This window comes from Schistocerca gregaria, chromosome 10, assembly GCF_023897955.1.
Source record: "Schistocerca gregaria isolate iqSchGreg1 chromosome 10, iqSchGreg1.2, whole genome shotgun sequence".
In the NCBI taxonomy this organism is placed as follows: Eukaryota; Metazoa; Arthropoda; class Insecta; order Orthoptera; family Acrididae; genus Schistocerca; species Schistocerca gregaria.
The window spans coordinates 190,666,331-190,686,501 of NC_064929.1; positions in this window are offsets into that span (position 1 = coordinate 190,666,331).

Here is a 20,171-nt window from a genome sequence, read left to right on the forward strand (position 1 = left end):
AGAATGCTGTGTCTTGTGTGACACATATTCCCGCAAATAAGCGTAGATACGAATGGAACCTGCTTTCGTTCTACGTTCTGGTTGCGGGCACGCGGCTGAAAATATTTAATTATATATACGAATGCGTGTTGAGAAGTAATGCCTCTTAGATTTTCATCTAAAAACTGTTAAATAATTTTTAAATAAGACAAACGTTATTAACATTCCACATTTTTACATATTTGCTGCCTTGTACGGCCAGAAGACTCCGAATTATACCGCGTAACGTGGCGGCGTGTAAAGTAGCTGTGTCGGCGCGTGAGAGAGAGCGTGCTGTAATCGAGTTTCCAAAACCTAAAGAAAACCTCCGAGTACTTCACTTTCATAGCGCAGAGGCGGTGCAAGCAGAGGAGAGATAGTGTCTCTGTCAACAAACTGTTTTCAATCATTATGAATTACCTCGAAGAGAACGGTCTATTGACACGGATTCAGTTAAACAACGTTCTTGTCAAACACAACTAGCTCTTTACTCACACCAAGTGTTGAGTGGCACTGACAAGAGATTTCAACGTGATTCCGTATTTCTATATTCCCAGAAGGCTTTTGACACTGTACCTCACAATGGGTTCCAGTCAAATTGCGTGCTTATGGAATATCGTCTTAGTTATGCGACTGGATTCATGATTTCCTATTAGAGAGGTCACGGTTCGTAGTAACTGACGGAATGCCATGTATTGAATGAGAAGTGATTTTTGGTGTTCCCTAAGGTAGTGTTACAGGCCCTCCGCTGTCCCTTATCTACACTCCTGGAAATGGAAAAAAGAACACATTGACACCGGTGTGTCAGACCCACCATATTTGCTCCGGACACTGCGAGAGGGCTGTACAAGCAATGATCACACGCACGGCACAGCAGACACACCAGGAACCACGGTGTTGGCCGTCGAATGGCGCTAGCTGCGCAGCATTTGTGCACCGCCGCCGTCAGTGTCAGCCAGTTTGCCGTGGCATACGGAGCTCCATCGCAGTCTTTAACACTGGTAGCATGCCGCGACAGCGTGGACGTGAACCGTATGTGCAGTTGACGGACTTTGAGCGAGGGCGTATAGTGGGCATGCGGGAGGCCGGGTGGACGTACCGCCGAATTGCTCAACACGTGGGGCGTGAGGTCTCCACAGTACATCGATGTTGTCGCCAGTGGTCGGCGGAAGGTGCACGTGCCCGTCGACCTGGGACCGGACCGCAGCGACGCACGGATGCACGCCAAGACCGTAGGATCCTACGCAGTGCCGTAGGGGACCGCACCGCCACTTCCCAGCAAATTAGGGACACTGTTCCTCCTGGGGTATCGGCGAGGACCATTCGCAACCGTCTCCATGAAGCTGGGCTACGGTCCCGCACACCGTTAGGCCGTCTTCCGCTCACGCCCCAACATCGTGCAGCCCGCCTCCAGTGGTGTCGCGACAGGCGTGAATGGAGGGACGAATGGAGACGTGTCGTCTTCAGCGATGAGAGTCGCTTCTGCCTTGGTGCCAATGATGGTCGTATGCGTGTTTGGCGCCGTGCAGGTGAGCGCCACAATCAGGACTGCATACGACCGAGGCACACAGGGCCAACACCCGGCATCATGGTGTGGGGAGCGATCTCCTACACTGGCCGTACACCTCTGGTGATCGTCGAGGGGACACTGAATAGTGCACGGTACATCCAAACCGTCATCGAACCCATCGTTCTACCATTCCTAGACCGGCAAGGGAACTTGCTGTTCCAACAGGACAATGCACGTCCGCATGTATCCCGTGCCACCCAACGTGCTGTAGAAGGTGTAAGTCAACTACCCTGGCCAGCAACATCTCCGGATCTGTCCCCCATTGAGCATGTTTGGAACTGGATGAAGCGTCGTCTCACGCGGTCTGCACTACATCCAGCATCTCTACGATCGTGTCCATGGGAGAATAGCAGCCTGCATTGCTGCGAAAGGTGGATATACACTGTACTAGTGCCGACATTGTGCATGCTCTGTTGCCTGTGTCTATGTGCCTGTGGTTCTGTCAGTGTGATCATGTGATGTATCTGACCCCAGGAATGTGTCAATAAAGTTTCCCCTTCCTGGGACAATGAATTCATGGTGTTCTTATTTCAATTTCCAGGTGTGTATATAAACGATCCAGGACACAATTTGAGCAGCCGCCTTAGGTTGTTTGCGGATGACGCAGTCGTTTATCGTGTAGTGAAGTCATGAGATGATAAAAAAAAAACTGCAAAACGATTTAGAAGAGATATCTGTATAGTGCGAAAATTAGCAGTTGATCCTAAATAATGAAAAGTGACAGGTGGTCCACACGGAAGCCGTAAATTCACCTAATACCTGGGAATTGCAATTAGTAATAAACAGGAAAAGTTGAGGGGAAGGCGAACCAAAGGCTGCGTTTTATTGGCAGAATAGAAGATGCAACAGATCTACTAAAGATTCTGCCAACATAACACTCGTAATATATATAAAGATTCAAATGGCTCCGAGCAGTATGGGACTTACCATCTGAGGTCATCAGTCCCCTAGAACTTAGAACTACTTAAACCTAACTAACCTAAGGCCATCACCCACATCCATGCCCGAGGCAGGATTCGAACCTGCGACCGTAGCAGCAGCGAGCTTCCGGACTGAAGGGCCTGGAACCGCTCGGTCACAGCGGCCGGCTAACACTTGTCCGTCCTATTTTGGAGTACTGCTGCAGGCGTGTGCGATACCTACCAGATAGGATTAACGGAGCACATTGAGAAAGTTCAAAGAAGGGCAGCACGTTTGGTATTATCGAGAAGTAGTGGAGACATTGTCACCGACATGATACAGGATTTGTGGCGGACATCATAAAAACAAAGGCGTTTCTCGTTGCGGCGGGCTCTTCCCACGAAATTTCAGTCACCAACTTTCCCCTCCGAATGCGAAAATGGTTTGCTGACGCCGATCTACACAGAGAGAAAAGTCATCATAATAAAATAACGGAAATGAGAGATCACACGTAAAGATACAGGTGTTGGTTTTTCCGCTCGCTGTTCGAGAGTGGTATAATAGAGAATTTTTGTCAACGTGGTTCGATGAACCCTCTGCCAGGCACTTAAGAGTAATCTGCAGAGTATCTATCCATGGAGATGTAGACATGGATGTGACGGTTTCGACAGTTAGGTCTCTCTTTGGGAGAAATGTGTACGTCGCCAGGATGATTATGTTGAGAGGTGAATTTGTGAACATTTAGAATAAATATATAGATTGTTAAACTTTCTGGCAGATTAAAACTGTGTGCCGGGCCGAGACTCGAACTAGGGACCTTTGCCTTTCGCGGGAAAGCGCTCTGAGCTACCCAAGCGCCACTCACGACCCGTCCTCACAGATTCAATTCTGCGAGTATCTTGTCTCCTACTTTCCAAACTTCACACTGGAGACGAGGTACTGGTAGAATTGAATCTGTGAGGACTTGTTGTGCGTCGCGCTTGGGTAGCTCAGGTGGCCGCCGGCAGCGTGTTCGGTCAGAGCGTTAGCTGCCCTCTGCAATATAAAAACTAAGTTAATCGATCAACGACGAACTGAAATGAGTGTCTTCCGACGTCATCCCGAGTAGAGAGCAACGAACTAAAACGAACAAAAATGAGATTAAGAAAAAAAAAGGATGGTAGAGCACTTGCCAGCGAAAAGCAAAGGTCCCGAGTTCGAGTCTCGGCCCGGCACACAGTTTTAATCTGCCAGAAAGTTTCATATCAGCGCACAATCCGCTGCAGATTGAAAATTTCATTCTGGAATATTATTTGTTTGAAAAAGCCTTCAGACTTCTACCATTAAAAATTCTGAGGCATTGCTTTTCTGCACGTTCTCTGAAGTATCCATAACAAGTGCATATATTCATGTAAATAAGACATTACAGAGGGAAGAGCGGCGCTATCCCTGCCGGATTGCTGGTTATCCTGCGTGTTTTACTGTCCTTGTTAACACGCATCGGTGAAACGAATATCGCACTAGACTGATTTTGGACCGCTCTGTCGATGGGCAAATGAAATTTTCCTTTAAAAATCGTTTTGTTTGTAATGGGATCAAATCGGCACTTTCAGTTGACGCTGAGAGTCGCATGAAAGACGTGATAACCAGAACAAGTTTGCGACGACCCCAGCTACACAATGCACAAGCGGAATTTCACGCATCTCGCGGACCACCGGAGAAAACTCGTCTCTCAGGAGAGACACATCTTAAACTAAATGGCTCTACGCGCTATGGGAGCCGGCCGCGGTGGTCTCGCGGTTCTAGGCGCGCCGTCCGGAACCGCGCGACTGCTACGGTCGCAGGTTCGAATCCTGCCTCGGGCATGGATGTGTGTGATGTCCTTAGGTTAGTTAGGTTTAAGTAGTTCTAAGTTCTAGGGGACTGATGACCACAGATGTTAAGTCCCATAGTGCTCAGAGCCATTTGAACCATTTGAGCCACTATGGGACACAACATCTGAGGTCATAATTCCCCTAGCGTTAGAGCTACTTAAACAACTAACCTAAGGACATCACACACATCCCTGCCCGAGGCAGGATTCCAACCTGTGACCGTAGTAGCAGCGCGGTTCTGGACTGAAGCGCCCAGAAAAACTCGGCCACCGCGGCCGGCCACCCCTTATACTAGACGTTTTGGAAGGAATAGTAGATATCTTAAGTCATTAAAGGAACTTCGTCCGGACCCCAAGAGAGTCATATAGAACAATTACAATACGTAAGACACTGTAGCGCAAAGAAACTGGTAGAGCATGCGTATTCAAATACAGAGATATGCAAATAGGTTAGAGTGCGGCGCTGCAGTGTCTGGTGCAGTTGTTAGATCGTTTTCTGCTGCTACAATGGCAAAGTATCAAGATTTAAGTGAGTTTGAACGTGGTGTTATAACAGACGCGCGAGCGATGGGAGACAGCATATTTGAGGTAGCGATGAAGTGAGGATTTTCCCTACGACCGTTTCACGAGTGTACCGTGAATATAAGGAATCCGGTAAAACATAAAATCTCCGACATCGCTGCAGCGGAAAAGATCCTGCTAGAACGGGACCAACGGCGGCTGAATTGAATCATTCAGCGTGACAGAAGTGCAACCCTTCCCCAGATTGCTACAGATTTCAGTGCTGGGCCATCAACAAGTGTCTACGTGCAAACCATTCAATGAAGCATCAACGATATAGGCTTTCGGAGACGAAGGCTGAACGACACAAAGCATTACAGCTCGCCTGGGCCCGTCAACACAGACAATGGACTATTGATGACTGCAAACATGTTCCCTGGTCGGACGAGACTCGCGTCAAATTGTAACGAGCAGATGGACGTGTATGGTTATGGAGACAACCTCATGAATCCGTGGACCCTGCATGTCAGCAGGAGACTGTTCAAGCTGGTGGGGGCTCAGTAATGGTGCGGGGTGTGTGCAGTTGGAGTGATATGGGACCCAGGATACGTCTAGGTACGACTTTGGCAGGTGACACGTATGTAAGCATCCTTTCTGATCACCTGCGTCCATTCATGTCCATGTTGCATTCCGACGGGCTATTCCAACTGGAGAATGCGACTCACCACACGTCCAGAGTTGCTTGAAAGTGGCTCCAGGGACACTGTTCTGAGTTTAAACACTTCTGCTGGCCATCAAGCTCCTCACACATGAGCATTATTTAGCGTATCTGGGATGGCTTGCAACGTGCTGCTCAGAAGAGATCTCCGTACTCTCGTACTCTTACAGATTTATGTGCGGCTGTGCAGCCATCATTGTGTCAGTTTCCTCCAGCACCACTCCAGACATTAGTCGAGTGCCAGCCACGTCGTATTGCGGCGCTTCTTCGTGCTGGTGGGGGCCTTACACGATATTAGGCAGGTTTATCAGTTTCTTTGGCTTGTCGGTGTATGTATATAAATGGCTCAGGAACAACATCAGAAGTTCATTGAGGCTTTCCGCGGGTGACGCTGTTGTGCATCCCGTCTCCAACCATCCTGATTTAGGTTTTCCGTGATTTCCCTAAATCGTTTCAGGCAAATGCCGGGATGGTTCCTTTGAAAGGGCACGGCCGATTTCCATCCCAATCCTTCCCTCACCCGAGCTAGCGCTCCGTCTCTAATGACCCCGTTGTCGACGGGACGTTAAACACTAACCACCTACCTACCTACCTACCTACCTACCTACCTACCCTGTTGTGCACAGAGAAGTCGCTGGGCAAGGAAGTTGTAGAGAAATGCAGGGAAAGTTGTAGAGGATCGAGACTTGGTGGAGGGATTGCCAGTTGTCACTTCCCATAAGCAAATCTAAGACACTGAGCATAAATAGGCAGAAAGGCTCCTTAGTGTATGACCACGTGATTCCAGAACAATCACTGGAAGCAATGACATCCACAAAACGTGTAGGTGCGATTTAAAGTGAAACTACCGCACAAAGCTAATCCCAGATAAGGCAGATGCCAGACTGGGATTCACTGGAAGAATCCTCGGGAACTGTAATCCGTCAACAAAGGAGGTAGTTTACAAAACCGTAGTTCGCCCAGTACTTGCATATTGTTCGTCAGTCAGTCAGGATTAATTAGGGAAGTAGAGGAAATCCAAAGAAGAGCAGCCGTTTCGTGACAGGTTCACTTAGGAAGCGCGAAAGCGTCGGGGAGATGATCAATCAACTGCAGTGGCAGACACTGCAAGAAAGGCGTTCTGCATCATGGTATCGTTCGTTGTCCAATGTTCGGAGAGAGGACTTTCCTAGAAGAGTCAAACAACATATTGTTTCCTGCTACATATACCTCGAAAGTTGGCCATGAAGGTAAGACTACTGTTATTCGACCCCTCTTGGAGGGCTACCAGCAATAGTTTTTCCCGCGAACCATACGCGTCCATATGACACATTCGTTTCTTTGTACGCCGGCCGGAGTGGCCGTGCGGTTCTAGGCGCTACAGTCTGGAGCCGCGAGACCGCTACGGTCGGAGGTTCGAATCCTGCCTCGGGCATGGATGTGTGTTGTGTCCCTAGGTTAGTTAGGTTTATGTAGTTCTAAGTCTAGGGGACTGATGACCTCACAAGTTGAGTTCCTGTATGTCCTTTAGAACAACATCAACGGATGTTGTATTTGTAAAACTGACTTGTGCCTCAGCATGAGGAGACATTGCAGCTATGACCCACCAAACATGCAAATAACTTAATTAAACTTGCCTGTAAGATGAAAGAGTCAATGTTGGGCTCCCAGTATCGCAGATACAAGTCATTGGGAATATGTAGAAAGTAGGACGTATTCATCGGTTTGTCACGGTGTTCAGTTTTCTCGGAAATTGTGTCAAAGAGCTTAAACAGTGCCCTGATAAATTCCGAACTGGCCTCTTTAATTGACGCGGCAGTACGTGTGAAAACATATAACGAACTGGTCGTACGGATTAACAATCAACGAGTATATTATGAAACGGCTATCCCCGATTCGCGGTTCATGGTTCATCGTTCGCGACAGCAGTTGCAGGTTGCCTATTTCACAGCTCCCAGGACTAAAAAAATCGGTTTTCAGTACTTCGCCTTATTACTGCCTAATTTAAAAATACTACCATTATCTAGTCATCAAGATGTACTTGCATAATGTTATTTGAGAGGGATACGCAGTAAGACAAGTGCTACAGATAAACTGTGTGCCTGTCCTGAGGTAGCGTATTCAACCCACGTACCCTGGTGTTTATTCAACCAGTATTTGAGAAACAGAGCAGTTATCAACTTCCAACAAACTTTAAATATAATTTCGAAGCTTTGCGAAACTTGCTCTCGCTAACACCTCGACAAAAGAATTGAAGGAAAAAAAAGTTTATCGCATACTGTATTTTCCCTGTTCATGCAGTAAAACTTAAACGTAAGACATTTTGGTCTTTACGTTCATGAAGGACTCTTGGATTGACCTGGAAGACGATGTTGAGGGAATGATCTGAACTAAACAGAGTGTATTTCTATCACACGATCTCCCATTTGAGTAATCTTATCTACTGCTTCACCAGACATAACTAAAATACATCGACTGGTGTTATGAAGTTAGTCAAGCCAAAGTGTTTTCAAGATCTTGTCCACCACGTGAGTACCGGTATAGCCCCGCATTTTTCTTAATAGTTGGCTAGGCTTCGTTCTATTCACGTCTAAACCACTCAAGAGTTTTTAATTTGACGCTCTTCACTATCTTTAAATATGGTCAAAAGTCGTTCTTCTGCAAGAGAATATTTATTGGTCTCGTCACTTGTATCTAGATCCCAGATATTTCAAACAAATTGTAGCTTCAGCTGAGCGAGCAAATGATTAAGTTTAGTCACCTCAGCAGCAATCGTAAATTGCGCTTCGGCTTGACAAACCCAGATGTGTGGTTTTTCCCTCCAAAACGCCAAAACGGTGGTAGCTTAACGCTTACCTTATCAGTTTCCAGCTTGCATTCAGAATTATTACCTTCAGGTTAATTTATTTTGACATTTTTGTCTTTTTTGACACATTATATGACGAATTCAAGTTAAAAAATTACGTGAAAATCTCGCCGCAGATTGCAAATGCCGTCGTTTCGCCTATCACGCAGGGGTCACAAATCTGTTGCTTTTTGCGTTCATTAAGGACTACATTTAACCAGATTTTTTCAATTTATTCTATTTCCTAATAGCGCGCACCAACAAACTTTAACTACAGTCACCATGGAATAACAAACTTCTTTTTTTTTTTTTCCAAAGAATAGTCACATTATTATGCCAACATTATCACGGCAAACACTTTCCAAAAAATGGTTCAAATGTCTTTTAGCACTATGGGACTTAACATCTGTGGTCATCAGTCCCCTAGAACTTAGAACTACTTAAACCTAACTAACCTAAGGACATCACACACATCCATGCCCGAGGCAGGATTCGAACCTGCGACCGTAGCAGTCCCGCGGTTCCCGACTGAGCGCCTAGAACCGCTAGACCACCGCGGCCGGCCAAACACTTTCCAAACACATTAAAAAAAACATATAGTGATTAATCACGTTCCCACAGGCATGATGTTTTAATTTATTACCTCTTTGCTGCTTACACTATCCGTAACTCAGTTTGCAGACAGTACCCAAATCAGAGTGTATCAGAAAGAATCATCTGATCTAAAAAGATTCATAACTATTATGTTATTAGAGATACGTGAGTGAGCAACTTACTGTTGGAAAGAGAGAGCTCTCGAGTTTTACATGGTTCCCGCTAGGTAGCAGCAGTGTACACCCATTTCAGTTCTAGTAAAAATGGTGTCGGCGCAACAGGAAGCGTTTTGTGTCCTACGTTTTGCGCAGTTCTGGTCAGTAACAACTGTTCAGCGTGAATTTCGTATCAGGTATTGTGGGGATCATCCTACAGCACAGAGCACTATACGATGGCATAAACATTTCCGAGAAACACGTTGTTTGTGCAAAGGAAAATCGCCTGTCCGTCCACGAGCGTCTGACACAGACGTCGAAAGCATCCGCCATAGTTTCGCAAGCAGTCTGCAGAAATACGTTCGCCGTGCAGCTCGACAGCTCAACATGCAGCCGATGTCCGTCTGGCGTGTGTTGCACCGAAGTTTACACATGAAACCATACAAAATTCAGCTAGTGCAAGCTCTTCGTGAGATGACAAACAAACAGAACTTCCTTAGAGACTGATTAGAAGGACTTCATTTAGCAACAGGATGGAGCATCGCCACGCTCACACCTGTAAGTGCAGGAATTTTTAAATCAGAGGACTACTGAACAATGGATCGGTCGCACTAGACCAAATGATTCAGCCGTACATTACTGGCCTCCTAGGTCACCGGACCTGACTGTATATGATTATTTCTTGTGGGGGTTTATAAAACATTCTGTTTGTGTGTCGCCGTTACCAAAAACAATGAATGAACTGAAGCATCGCATAACAGCAGCTGTTGAAGTTTTTAATTCAAGACATGCTCGCTGCAGTGTGAGTACAATTTGAATACCATATTGACATATGCCAAGGGTACCATACTGAACACCTATGAAAAGATATGAAGAAAACCTTTTTGAGTTTCCCGTTCATCAATAAACAAAATTCATTGTATATGTTCATAAGTTTCAGAAATACACTACTGGCCAATAAAATTGCTACACCACGAAGATGACATGCTACAGACGCGAAATTTAACCGACAGAAAGAAGATGCTGCGATATGCTGTGATATGTTTTTCTGAACATTCACACATGGTTGGCGCCGGTGGCGACACCTACAACGTGCTGACATGAGGAAACTTTACAACCGATTTCTCATACACAGACTGCAGTTGATCAGCGTTGCCTGGCGAAACGTTGTTGTAATGCCTCGTGTAAGGAGGAGAAATGCGTACTATTACTTTTCCGACTTTGACAAAGGTCGGATAGCAGCCTATCGCAATTGCGGTTTATCGTATCGCGACATTGCTGCTCGCATTGGTAGAGATCCAATGACTGTTAGCACAATATGGAATCGGTGGGTTCAGGAGGGTAATACCGAACGCCGTGCTGGACCCCAACGGCCTCGAATCTCCAGCAGTCGAGATGACAGGCATCTTATCCGCATGGTTGTAACGGATCGTGCAGCTACGTCTCGGTCCCTGAGTCAACAGATGGGGACGTTTGCAAGACAACAACCATCTGCACGAACAGTTCGACGGCGTTTGCAGCAGCATGGACTATCAGCTTCGGAGACCATCACTGCACTTATCCTTGACGCTGCATCACAGACAGGAGCGCCTGCGATGGTGTACTCAACGACGAACCTGGGTGCACGAATGGCAAAACGACATTTTTTTCGGATGGATCCAGGTTCTGTTTACAGTATCATGATGGCCGCATCCGTGTTTGGTGACATCGCGGTGAACGCACATTGGAAGCGTGTATTCGTCACTGCCATACCGGCGTATCAGCCGGCTTGATGGTATCGGGTACCATTGGTTACACGTCTCGGTCACCTCTCGTTGGCAGTGACGGCACTTTGAACAGTGGACGTTACAGTGTTACGACCCGTGGCTCTGCCCTTCATTCGATCCCTGCGAAACCCTACATTTCAGCAGGATAATGCACGACCCTATGTTGTAGGTCCTGTTCGGGCCTTTCTGGATACAGAAAATGTTCGTCTGCTGCCCTGGCCAGCACATTCTCCAGATCTCTCACCAATTTTCTGGTCAATGGTGGCCGAGCAACTGGCTCTTCACAATACGCCAGTCACTACTCTTGATGAACTGTGGTATCGTGTTGAAGCTGCATGGGCAGCTGTACCTGTACACGCCATCCAAGCTCTGTTTAACTCAATGCCCAGGCGTATCAAGTCCGTTATTACAGCCAGAGGTCGTTGTTGTGGGTACTGATTCCTCAAGATCTATGCACCCAAATTGCGTGAAAATGTAATCACATGTCAGTTCTAGTATAATGTATTTGTCCAATGAGTACCCGTTTTTGATCTGCATTTGTTTTTGGTGTAACAACTTTAATGGCCAGTAGTGTATATACGTGTCAGTTCGGATAATTCTTTTTGATACACCGCGTATGCCACTGGAGTGTGGCTGCAAAATTATGTATTTGTACGACACACCGTTCAGGAGATACGACGCCATAAACATTAAGATGCATGAAAAACGTACTTTTGGTTAATATGAAATCCAAATTACCCGGACTATGCTCATCCAGTGTTTGATAACGACTGGTGACTTGCAACAAACGTTAAACATAATTTGAAACCTTTTCTAACGTTTTTATCGCTTACATACTTAATGTCAAATGTTTAACGCATTAACTCATTTGAATAGTAATTGGACGTTTGAAACTGTTTTTACATGGTAGTTCAGTTCTTTAAATAATGGAGGGTTTACTGGTTCTTGACGAATCAGAATCTATCACGTGAGATATTTTTTGAGAAATCGCGCAGCCGTAGAGAAATGTTATCTAGCAAAAAAAAGTGTTACAATGTCCACCGTGAGTCTCACAAACGTTCTGGGAAACCGAGGTGCTACTAAATCCTCATTAATCCGCGATAAACGACATAGCTGTGAGAAAGTCCACGATAAGAGTTGAGCTTTCAGCGAGTGACGTCTGCCACGCCCACCACACAACAACCTGGGTGGCGTTGGAGTGGTCTGACGGCTACGTGCGTGATACAACACTTTTCTGCAGCTGCACCTTTGAGCTGCCTGTAAATTACACTGTATGGTGGCCACCTACTCAAGGGCACAAACAAAGGGCCTGATAACGCAGAGTCACCACAGACAACACAGCAGACCACACCAATTGATCAAATGGTTCTGAGCACTATGGGACAACATCTATGTTCATCAGTCCCCTAGAACATAGAACTACTCATACCTAACTAACCTAAGGACATCACACAACAGCCAGTCATCACGAGGCAGAGAAACTCCCTGAACCTGCCGGGAATCTAACCCGGGAACCCGGGTGTGGGAAGCGAGAACGCTGTCGCACAACCACGAGCTGCGGACGAACCGCACCAATTCAGGAAAAGAGAGCGATGGTACGCACCAACTCAATGGAAGCGCCTAAGAAACTGGTATAGGCATGCGTACTCAAATCCAGAGATACTTTATGGAAACAGGCAGAATACGGCACTGCTGTAGGCAACGCCTATATAAGACAACTGTCTGGTGCAGTTTTTGATCGGTTGCTGCTAATACAATGGCAGATTTCCAAGATTTAAGTGGCTTTGAACGTGATGTTACAGTCGGCGCACGAATGATGGGACACAGCATCTACGAGGTAGCGATGAAGTGGGGTTTTTCCCATATCACCATTTCACGAGGAATCCGCTAAAACATCAAATCTCTGACATCGCTGCGGCTGGAAAAAGATCCTCCAAACGAAACCAACGACGACTGAAGAGCCGGCCGTTGTGGCCGAGCGGTTCTAGGCGCTTCAGTCGGGAACCGCGCTGCTGCTACGGTCGCAGGTTGGAATCCTGCCTCGAGCATGGATGTGTGTAATGTCCCAGTTAGGTTTAAGTAGTTCTAGGGCTAGGGGACTGATGAGGTGTTAAGTCCCATAGTGCTTAGAGCCATTTGAACCATTTGGCGACTGAAGAGAAATGCAGTACTTCCGCAAACTGCAGCTGATTTCCATGCTGGGCCATTAAAAAGCGTTAGCGTGTGACCCATTCAACGAAACATCATCGATATGGGCTTTCGGAGCCGAAGACCCGCTCGTTTACCCTTGATGACTGCACAACACAAAGCTTTACGCGTCGCCTGGGCACGTCAACACTGACATTGGACTGTTGATGACTAGTATCATGTTGCCAGGTCGGACAAGTTTAGTTTCAAATTATATCGAGCGATCCTCATGAATACGTGGGCCCTGCATGTCAGCAGGGGACTGTCCAAGCTGGTGGAAGCTCTATAATGGTGTGCGGCGCGTGCTGTTAGAGTGATATGGGACCCCTGATACGTCAGGATACGATTCTGACGGGTGACACGAACGTAAGCACCTTGTCTGATCACCTGAGTCCATTCACGTCCGTTCTTCATTCCGACGGACTTGGGAAATTACCGCAGGACAATGCGACAGAATTGCTACAGAGTGGCTCCAGGAACACTCTTCTGAGTTTAAAACTCACCAGACATGAACATTATTGAGCATATCTAGGATGCCTTGCAACGTCTGGTTCAGAAGAGGTCTCCACCTCCTCGTACGGACTAACGGACAGCCCTTCAGCATTCATGGCGTCAGTTCCCTCCAGCACTACTTCAGACGTCAGTCGAGTCCGTAATACGTTTCGTTGGGGCACACACATATTGAAAGAGGAAGGCATCCTAGCAACAAACAACACAGTGCAACAGAAGCCTCAGACAGATTCAGCAATACAGGAATAGTCACAAACCCACATGCAACTTCTGTCAAGCCAAACAGTCAAAACCTTTAGACATAGCAGACAGTGCACATGAGAACTCTGAAGAGTGACAGCACACATCCCACTTTCGCACAACACCTTATGAATAAAAATTACCACTCCATTAATATCGAAACTGATTTACAAAATCTGAAACACAGCAACTTTTTATACCCAAAACTAGCAATTGGACAAAATTGTTACGTACAAAACACTATAATGGAAGGGAAATACGCAATAAACGAAAACACAATACTTTACTCCTTGCAACCAGACACTCTTTACCACTCTAAGAGAACTGAGACAGGACACAAAATAGGAACACACACACACACACACACACACACACACACACACACACACACACACACACACACACACACACACACACACAAAACGAACGAAGTGCCAAATTTGTGTTTTTATGTGTTTAAAAGCAGCTGCAAGCCGTCCAACAAACGTGAGTACATGACAAACTGCGTAACAGCGGGTGACAACAAACGTAAAAACATTGCTGTGACGTAAAGCAAGTTAGATACTATGAAAGTATTCGCAGAACACAATATGTCCTAAATCTTCCAAATCTAGCAAGCACCCAAGTCCTACAACGGGCAGGAAATTCCAGTGCTTGGACAGTGTAGTTTGCCTGCCTCTTACAAATATCACACTGTTGTTGTTGTTGTTCTTGTCTTCAGTCCTGAGACTGGTTTGATGCAGCTCTCCATGCTACTCTATCCTGTGCAAGCTGCTTCATCTCCCAGTACCTACTGCAACCTACATCCTTCTGAATCTGTTTAGTGTACTCATCTCTCGGTCGCCCTCTACGATTTTTACCCTCCACGCTGCCCTCCAATGCTAAATTTGTGATCCCTTGATGCCTCAAAACATGTCCTACCAACCGATCCCTTCTTCTAGTCAAGTTGTGCCACAAACTTCTCTTCTCCCCAATCCTATTCAATACCTCCTCATTAGTTACGTGATCTATCCACCTTATCTTCAGTATTCTTCTGTAGCACCACATTTCGAAAGCTTCTATTCTCTTCTTGTCCAAACTAGTTATCGTCCATGTTTCACTTCCATACATGGCTACACTCCAAACAAATACTTTCAGAAACGACTTCCAAATACATAAATCTATATTCGATGTTAACAAATTTCTCTTCTTCAGAAACGCTTTCCTTGCCATTGCCAGTCTACATTTTATATCCTCTCTACTTCGACCATCATCAGTTATTTTACTTCCTAAATAGCAAAACTCCTTTACTACTTTAAGTGTCTCATTTCCTAATCTAATTCCCTCAGCATCACCCGATTTAATTTGACTACATTCCATTATCCTCGTTTTGCTTTTGTTAATGTTCATCTTATATCCTCCTTTCAAGACACTGTGCATTCCGTTCAACTGCTCTTCCAAGTCCTTTGCCGTCTCTGAGAGAATTACAATGTCATCGGCGAACCTCAAAGTTTTTACTTCGTCTCCATGAATTTTAATACCTACTCCAAATTTTTCTTTTGTTTCCTTTGCTGCTTGCTCAATATACAGATTGAATAACATCGGGGAGAGGCTACAACCCTGTCTCACTCCTTTCCCAACCACTGCTTCCCTTTCATGCCCCTCGACTCTTATTACTGCCATCTGGTTTCTGTACAAATTATAAATAGCCTTTCGCTCCCTGTATTTTACCCCTGCCACCTTTAGAATTTGAAAAAGAGTATTCCAGTCAACATTGTCAAAAGCTTTCTCTAAGTCTACAAATGCTAGAAACGTAGGTTTGCTTTTTCTTAATCTTTCTTCTAAGATAAGTCGTAAGGTCAGTATTGCCTCACGTGTTCCAACATTTCGACGGAATCCAAACTGATCCTCCCCGAGGTCTGCATCTACCAGTTTTTCCATTCGTCTGTAAAGAATTCGCGTTAGTATTTTGCAGCCGTGGCTTATTAAACTGATATTTCGGTAATTTTCACATCTGTCAGCACCTGCTTTCTTTGGGATTGGAATTATTATATTCTTCTTGAAGTCTGAGGGTATTTCGCCTGTCTCATACATCTTGCTCACCAGATGGTAGAGTTTTGTCAGGACTGGCTCTCCAAAGGCCGTCAGTAGTTCTAGTGGAATGTTGTCTACTCCAGGGGCCTTGTTTCGACTCAGGTCTTTTAGTGCTCTGTCAAACTCTTCACGCAGTGTCGTATCTCCCATTTCATCTTCATCTACATCCTCTTCCATTTCCATAATATTGTCCTCAAGTACATCGCCCTTGTATAAACCTTCTATATACTCCTTCCACCTTTCTGCCTTCCCTTCTTTGCTTAGAACTGGGCTGCCATCTCAGCTCTTGATATTCATACACGTGGTTCTCTTCTCTCCAAAGGTCTCTTTAATTTTCCTGTAGGCTGTATCTATCTTACCCCTAGTGAGATAAGCTTCTACATCCTTACATTTGTCCTCTAGCCATCCCTGTTTAGCCATTTTGCACTTCCTGTCGATCTCATTTTTGAGACGTTTGTATTCCTTTTTGCCTGCTTCATTTACTGCATTTTTATATTTTCTCCTTTCATCAATTAAATTCAATATTTCTTCTGTTACCCAAGGATTTCTAGCAGCCCTCGTCTTTGTACCTACTTTATCCTCTGCTGCCTTCACTACTACATCCCTCAGAGCTACCCATTCTTCTTCTACTGTATTTCTTTCCCCTATTCCTGTCAATTGTTCCCTTATGCTCTCTCTGAAACTCTGTACAACCTCTGGTTCTTTCAGTTTATCCAGGTCCCATCTCCTTAATTTCCCACATTTTTGCAGTTTCTTCAGTTTTAATCTACAGGTCATAACCAATAGATTGTGGTCAGAGTCCACATCTGCCCCTGGAAATGTCTTACAACTTAAAACCTGGTTCCTAAATCTCTGTCTTACCATTATATAATCTATCTGATACCTTTTAGTATCTCCAGGGTTCTTCCACGTATACAACCTTCTTTCATGATTCTTAAACCAAGTGTTAGCTATGATTAAGTTGTGCTCTGTGCAAAATTCTACTAGGCGGCTTCCTCTTTCATTTCTTAGCCCCAATCCATATTCACCTACTATGTTTCCTTCTCTCCCTTTTCCTACACTCGAATTCCAGTCACCCATTACATTAAATTTTCGTCTCCCTTCACTATCTGAATAATTTCTTTTATTTCATCTTACATTTCTTCAATTTCTTCATCATCTGCAGAGCTAGTTGGCATATAAACTTGTACTACTGTAGTAGGTGTGGGCTTCGTATCTATCTTGGCCACAATAATGCGTTCACTATGCTGTTTGTAGTAGCTTACCCGCATTCCTATTTTCCTATTCATTATTAAACCTACTCCTGCATTACCCCTATTTGATTTTGTGTTTATAACCCTGTAGTCACCTGACCAGAAGTCTTGTTCCTCCTGCCACCGAACTTCACTAATTCCCACTATATCTAACTTTAACCTATCCATTTCCCTTTTTAAATTTTCTAACCTACCTGCCCGATTAAGGGATCTGACATTCCACGCTCCGATCCGTAGAACGCCAGTTTTCTTTCTCCTGATAACGACATCCTCCTGAGTAGTCCCCGCCCGGAGATCCGAATGGGGGACTATTTTACCTCCGGAATATTTTACCCAAGAGGATGCCATCATCATTTAATCATACAGTAAAGCTGCATGTCCTCGGGAAAAATTACAGCTGTAGTTTCCCCTTGCTTTCAGCCGTTCGCAGTACCAGCACAGCAAGGCTGTTTTGGTTAACGTTGCAAGGCCAGATCAGTCAATCATCCAGACTGTTGCCCCTGCAACTACTGAAAAGGCTGCTGCCCCTCTTCAGGAACCACACGTTTGTCTGGCCTCTCAACAGATACCCCTCCGTTGTGGTTGCACCTACGGTACGGCCATCTGTATCGCTGAGGCACGCAAGCCTCCCCACCAACGGCAAGGTCCATGGTTCATGGGGGGAAGAATATCACACTAGGGCAGTGAATTTTAGTGTGTTGAAATCAAGAGACAGTGAGAACATATTCGGTTCAGATGCCTTTGATTTGTTTGGCCTTAGCATCCAAGACAATGTACTTTCAGTATCGGCTTTTGATCCAAAACACAGTGTAGCTAGCTTGCTTAAAGAATCTCCTGAACTATTTTCAGAAGGAATGGGAAAAGTTAATAACTTTTTAGCGCATGTTACATTGAAAGACAATGCACAGCTTAAGTTTATCAGGGCCCGCCCCGTTCCAATTGCTTTGAGAGACAAACCAGCCAGTGAACTGAAAGAACTGCAAGATAATGGTCTAATTGCTCCCAGTCAAGCTGCTGTGGCCGAGCGGTTCTAGGCGCTTCAGTCTGGAAGCGCGCGACCGCTACGGTCACAGGTTCGAATCCTGCCTCGGGCATGGGTGTGTGTGATGTCCTTAGGTTAGTTAGGTTTAAGTAGTTCTAAGTCCTAGGGGACTGATGACCTCAGATGTTAAGTTCCATAGTGCTCAGAGCCATTTGAACCCATTCAAGTTAGTCAATGGGCAAATCCTCTCGTTTTGTTGCCTAAGCCTTCTGGTCACTTTTGTGTTGACTTCAAGTCTACAGTCAACGCACAGGCAGTAGTTCATGCTTATCCGTTTCCTCGCCCTGAAGAACAGGCTTGGTGCAGGACGTTGATCTTCCATGAAAGGATTTGCGGGATGCGTACTTTCAAACTGCATTGAATGAAGAATCGCAGAAAGTGTTTGTTGTAAATACACACTTAGGAATGTTCAAGTATTTGCGCCAGCGCTTCGGCAGTGCTTCCGCAAACCCCCACCCCCGCTTTATAACGTTACTTGGAACAGCTGACAGGAGAAGTGTGCTGTTTTGTTCGAACTACCTTGACATTGTCGCCTCAGGTCGTACACGACAGGAACACATTGCCAATTTCGTATTCTTTTTCGAGTGTTGTAAGATGCCGGACTCAAGTGTCATCTAGAAAAGCATGACTTTTTTTCAAACTGAACTACAGTACTTAGGTCATTGCTTGCAATCTGCGACCTGCCTGTTGTTCGCAATGTGTCTGAACTGCAGTCAGTGTTAGGCGAGATGTCATACTACATTCGGTTCATACCGAATGCCGCTCAGATCGCGGCTCCATTGCATCGCTTGCGTCGCAAAAATGCATCTTTTGTGTGGACTAAAAACTGTCAAGACGCATTTCAGGAACTCATAAATGCTTTGCTCAGTGACAGGTGTTTAGTGCATTTTGACCCTGCCAAGCCGGTAGTTTTGCACGTCGACGCTACTTCCTATGGAACTGACGTTGTGCTTTGGCACAGAATTGGTGCACAAGACAGACCTATTCCTTTTACCTCAGAACTGTTAACTCAAATTCCGTGCTATTATTCAAAAATGGAAAAAGCAGCTCTATCTATTGTGTATGGTCTGACCAAATTCCATCGCTATTTTTATGGTTCTGTTTAGCACCAGATCACAAGCCTTTCCACTCCTTGTTTCATCTGTCAAAGCCGGTTCCTACACGCACTGTTCAAAAATTGCAACGGTGAGCTTTGTTGCTTTCGCAATATCAGTATGAAATTCTGTTCAGACCTACTGCAAAGCATGGCAATGCAGGCGCCCTACCTCGTCTTTCGATTGGCCCAAACTCTGATTCTGGTGCATCTGCCGTATCTTGTTGCCAAATCGATGCACAGAACTCTGAATTGTTGGAATCTTTTTCCTTGCACTGCAGAAAAGTTGCACAGGCCACGGAAGCAGATCCAGATATCGAGATTTTGCTTCGTTACATTCGTACGTCTTGGCCTCGTTCATTGAACAGTATCCAAAATTCAGCTGCGCACCGATATTTTGCACGTCGGAATAACCTTTCACTTCAACAAGGTTTGATTCTAGTTGAAAATAACAGTGGACAGTCGCGTGTGCTTATTCTCACATTGTTGCAGAACGATAAGTTACGACTGCTCCACCAAGGACACTGGGGAATTTTTCGCACCAAAGAGCTAGCGTGACGACATTGTACTAGACAGAGCAGAGCACTGACGCCCACATTGGACTGATGACGTCACAGTGGAGCGCATGCGCGGAAAACCAAACAGCTCGGCCACAGACATTTTCAGATTGGCCTAACACTCAATCACCATGGCAACGAGTGCACACTGAATCTGCAGGACCGTTTTGTGACACTCGTTGGCTCACAGTGGTAGACTTTTTTTTATCAGGTTTCCATTTGCGGTGCCTATGAACTCTACCACATCACGTAGCGTTGTCCTCCGTATTTTGGGTAGAAGGTTTGCCGGAACTACTTGTGCCGGAGAATAGAACACAG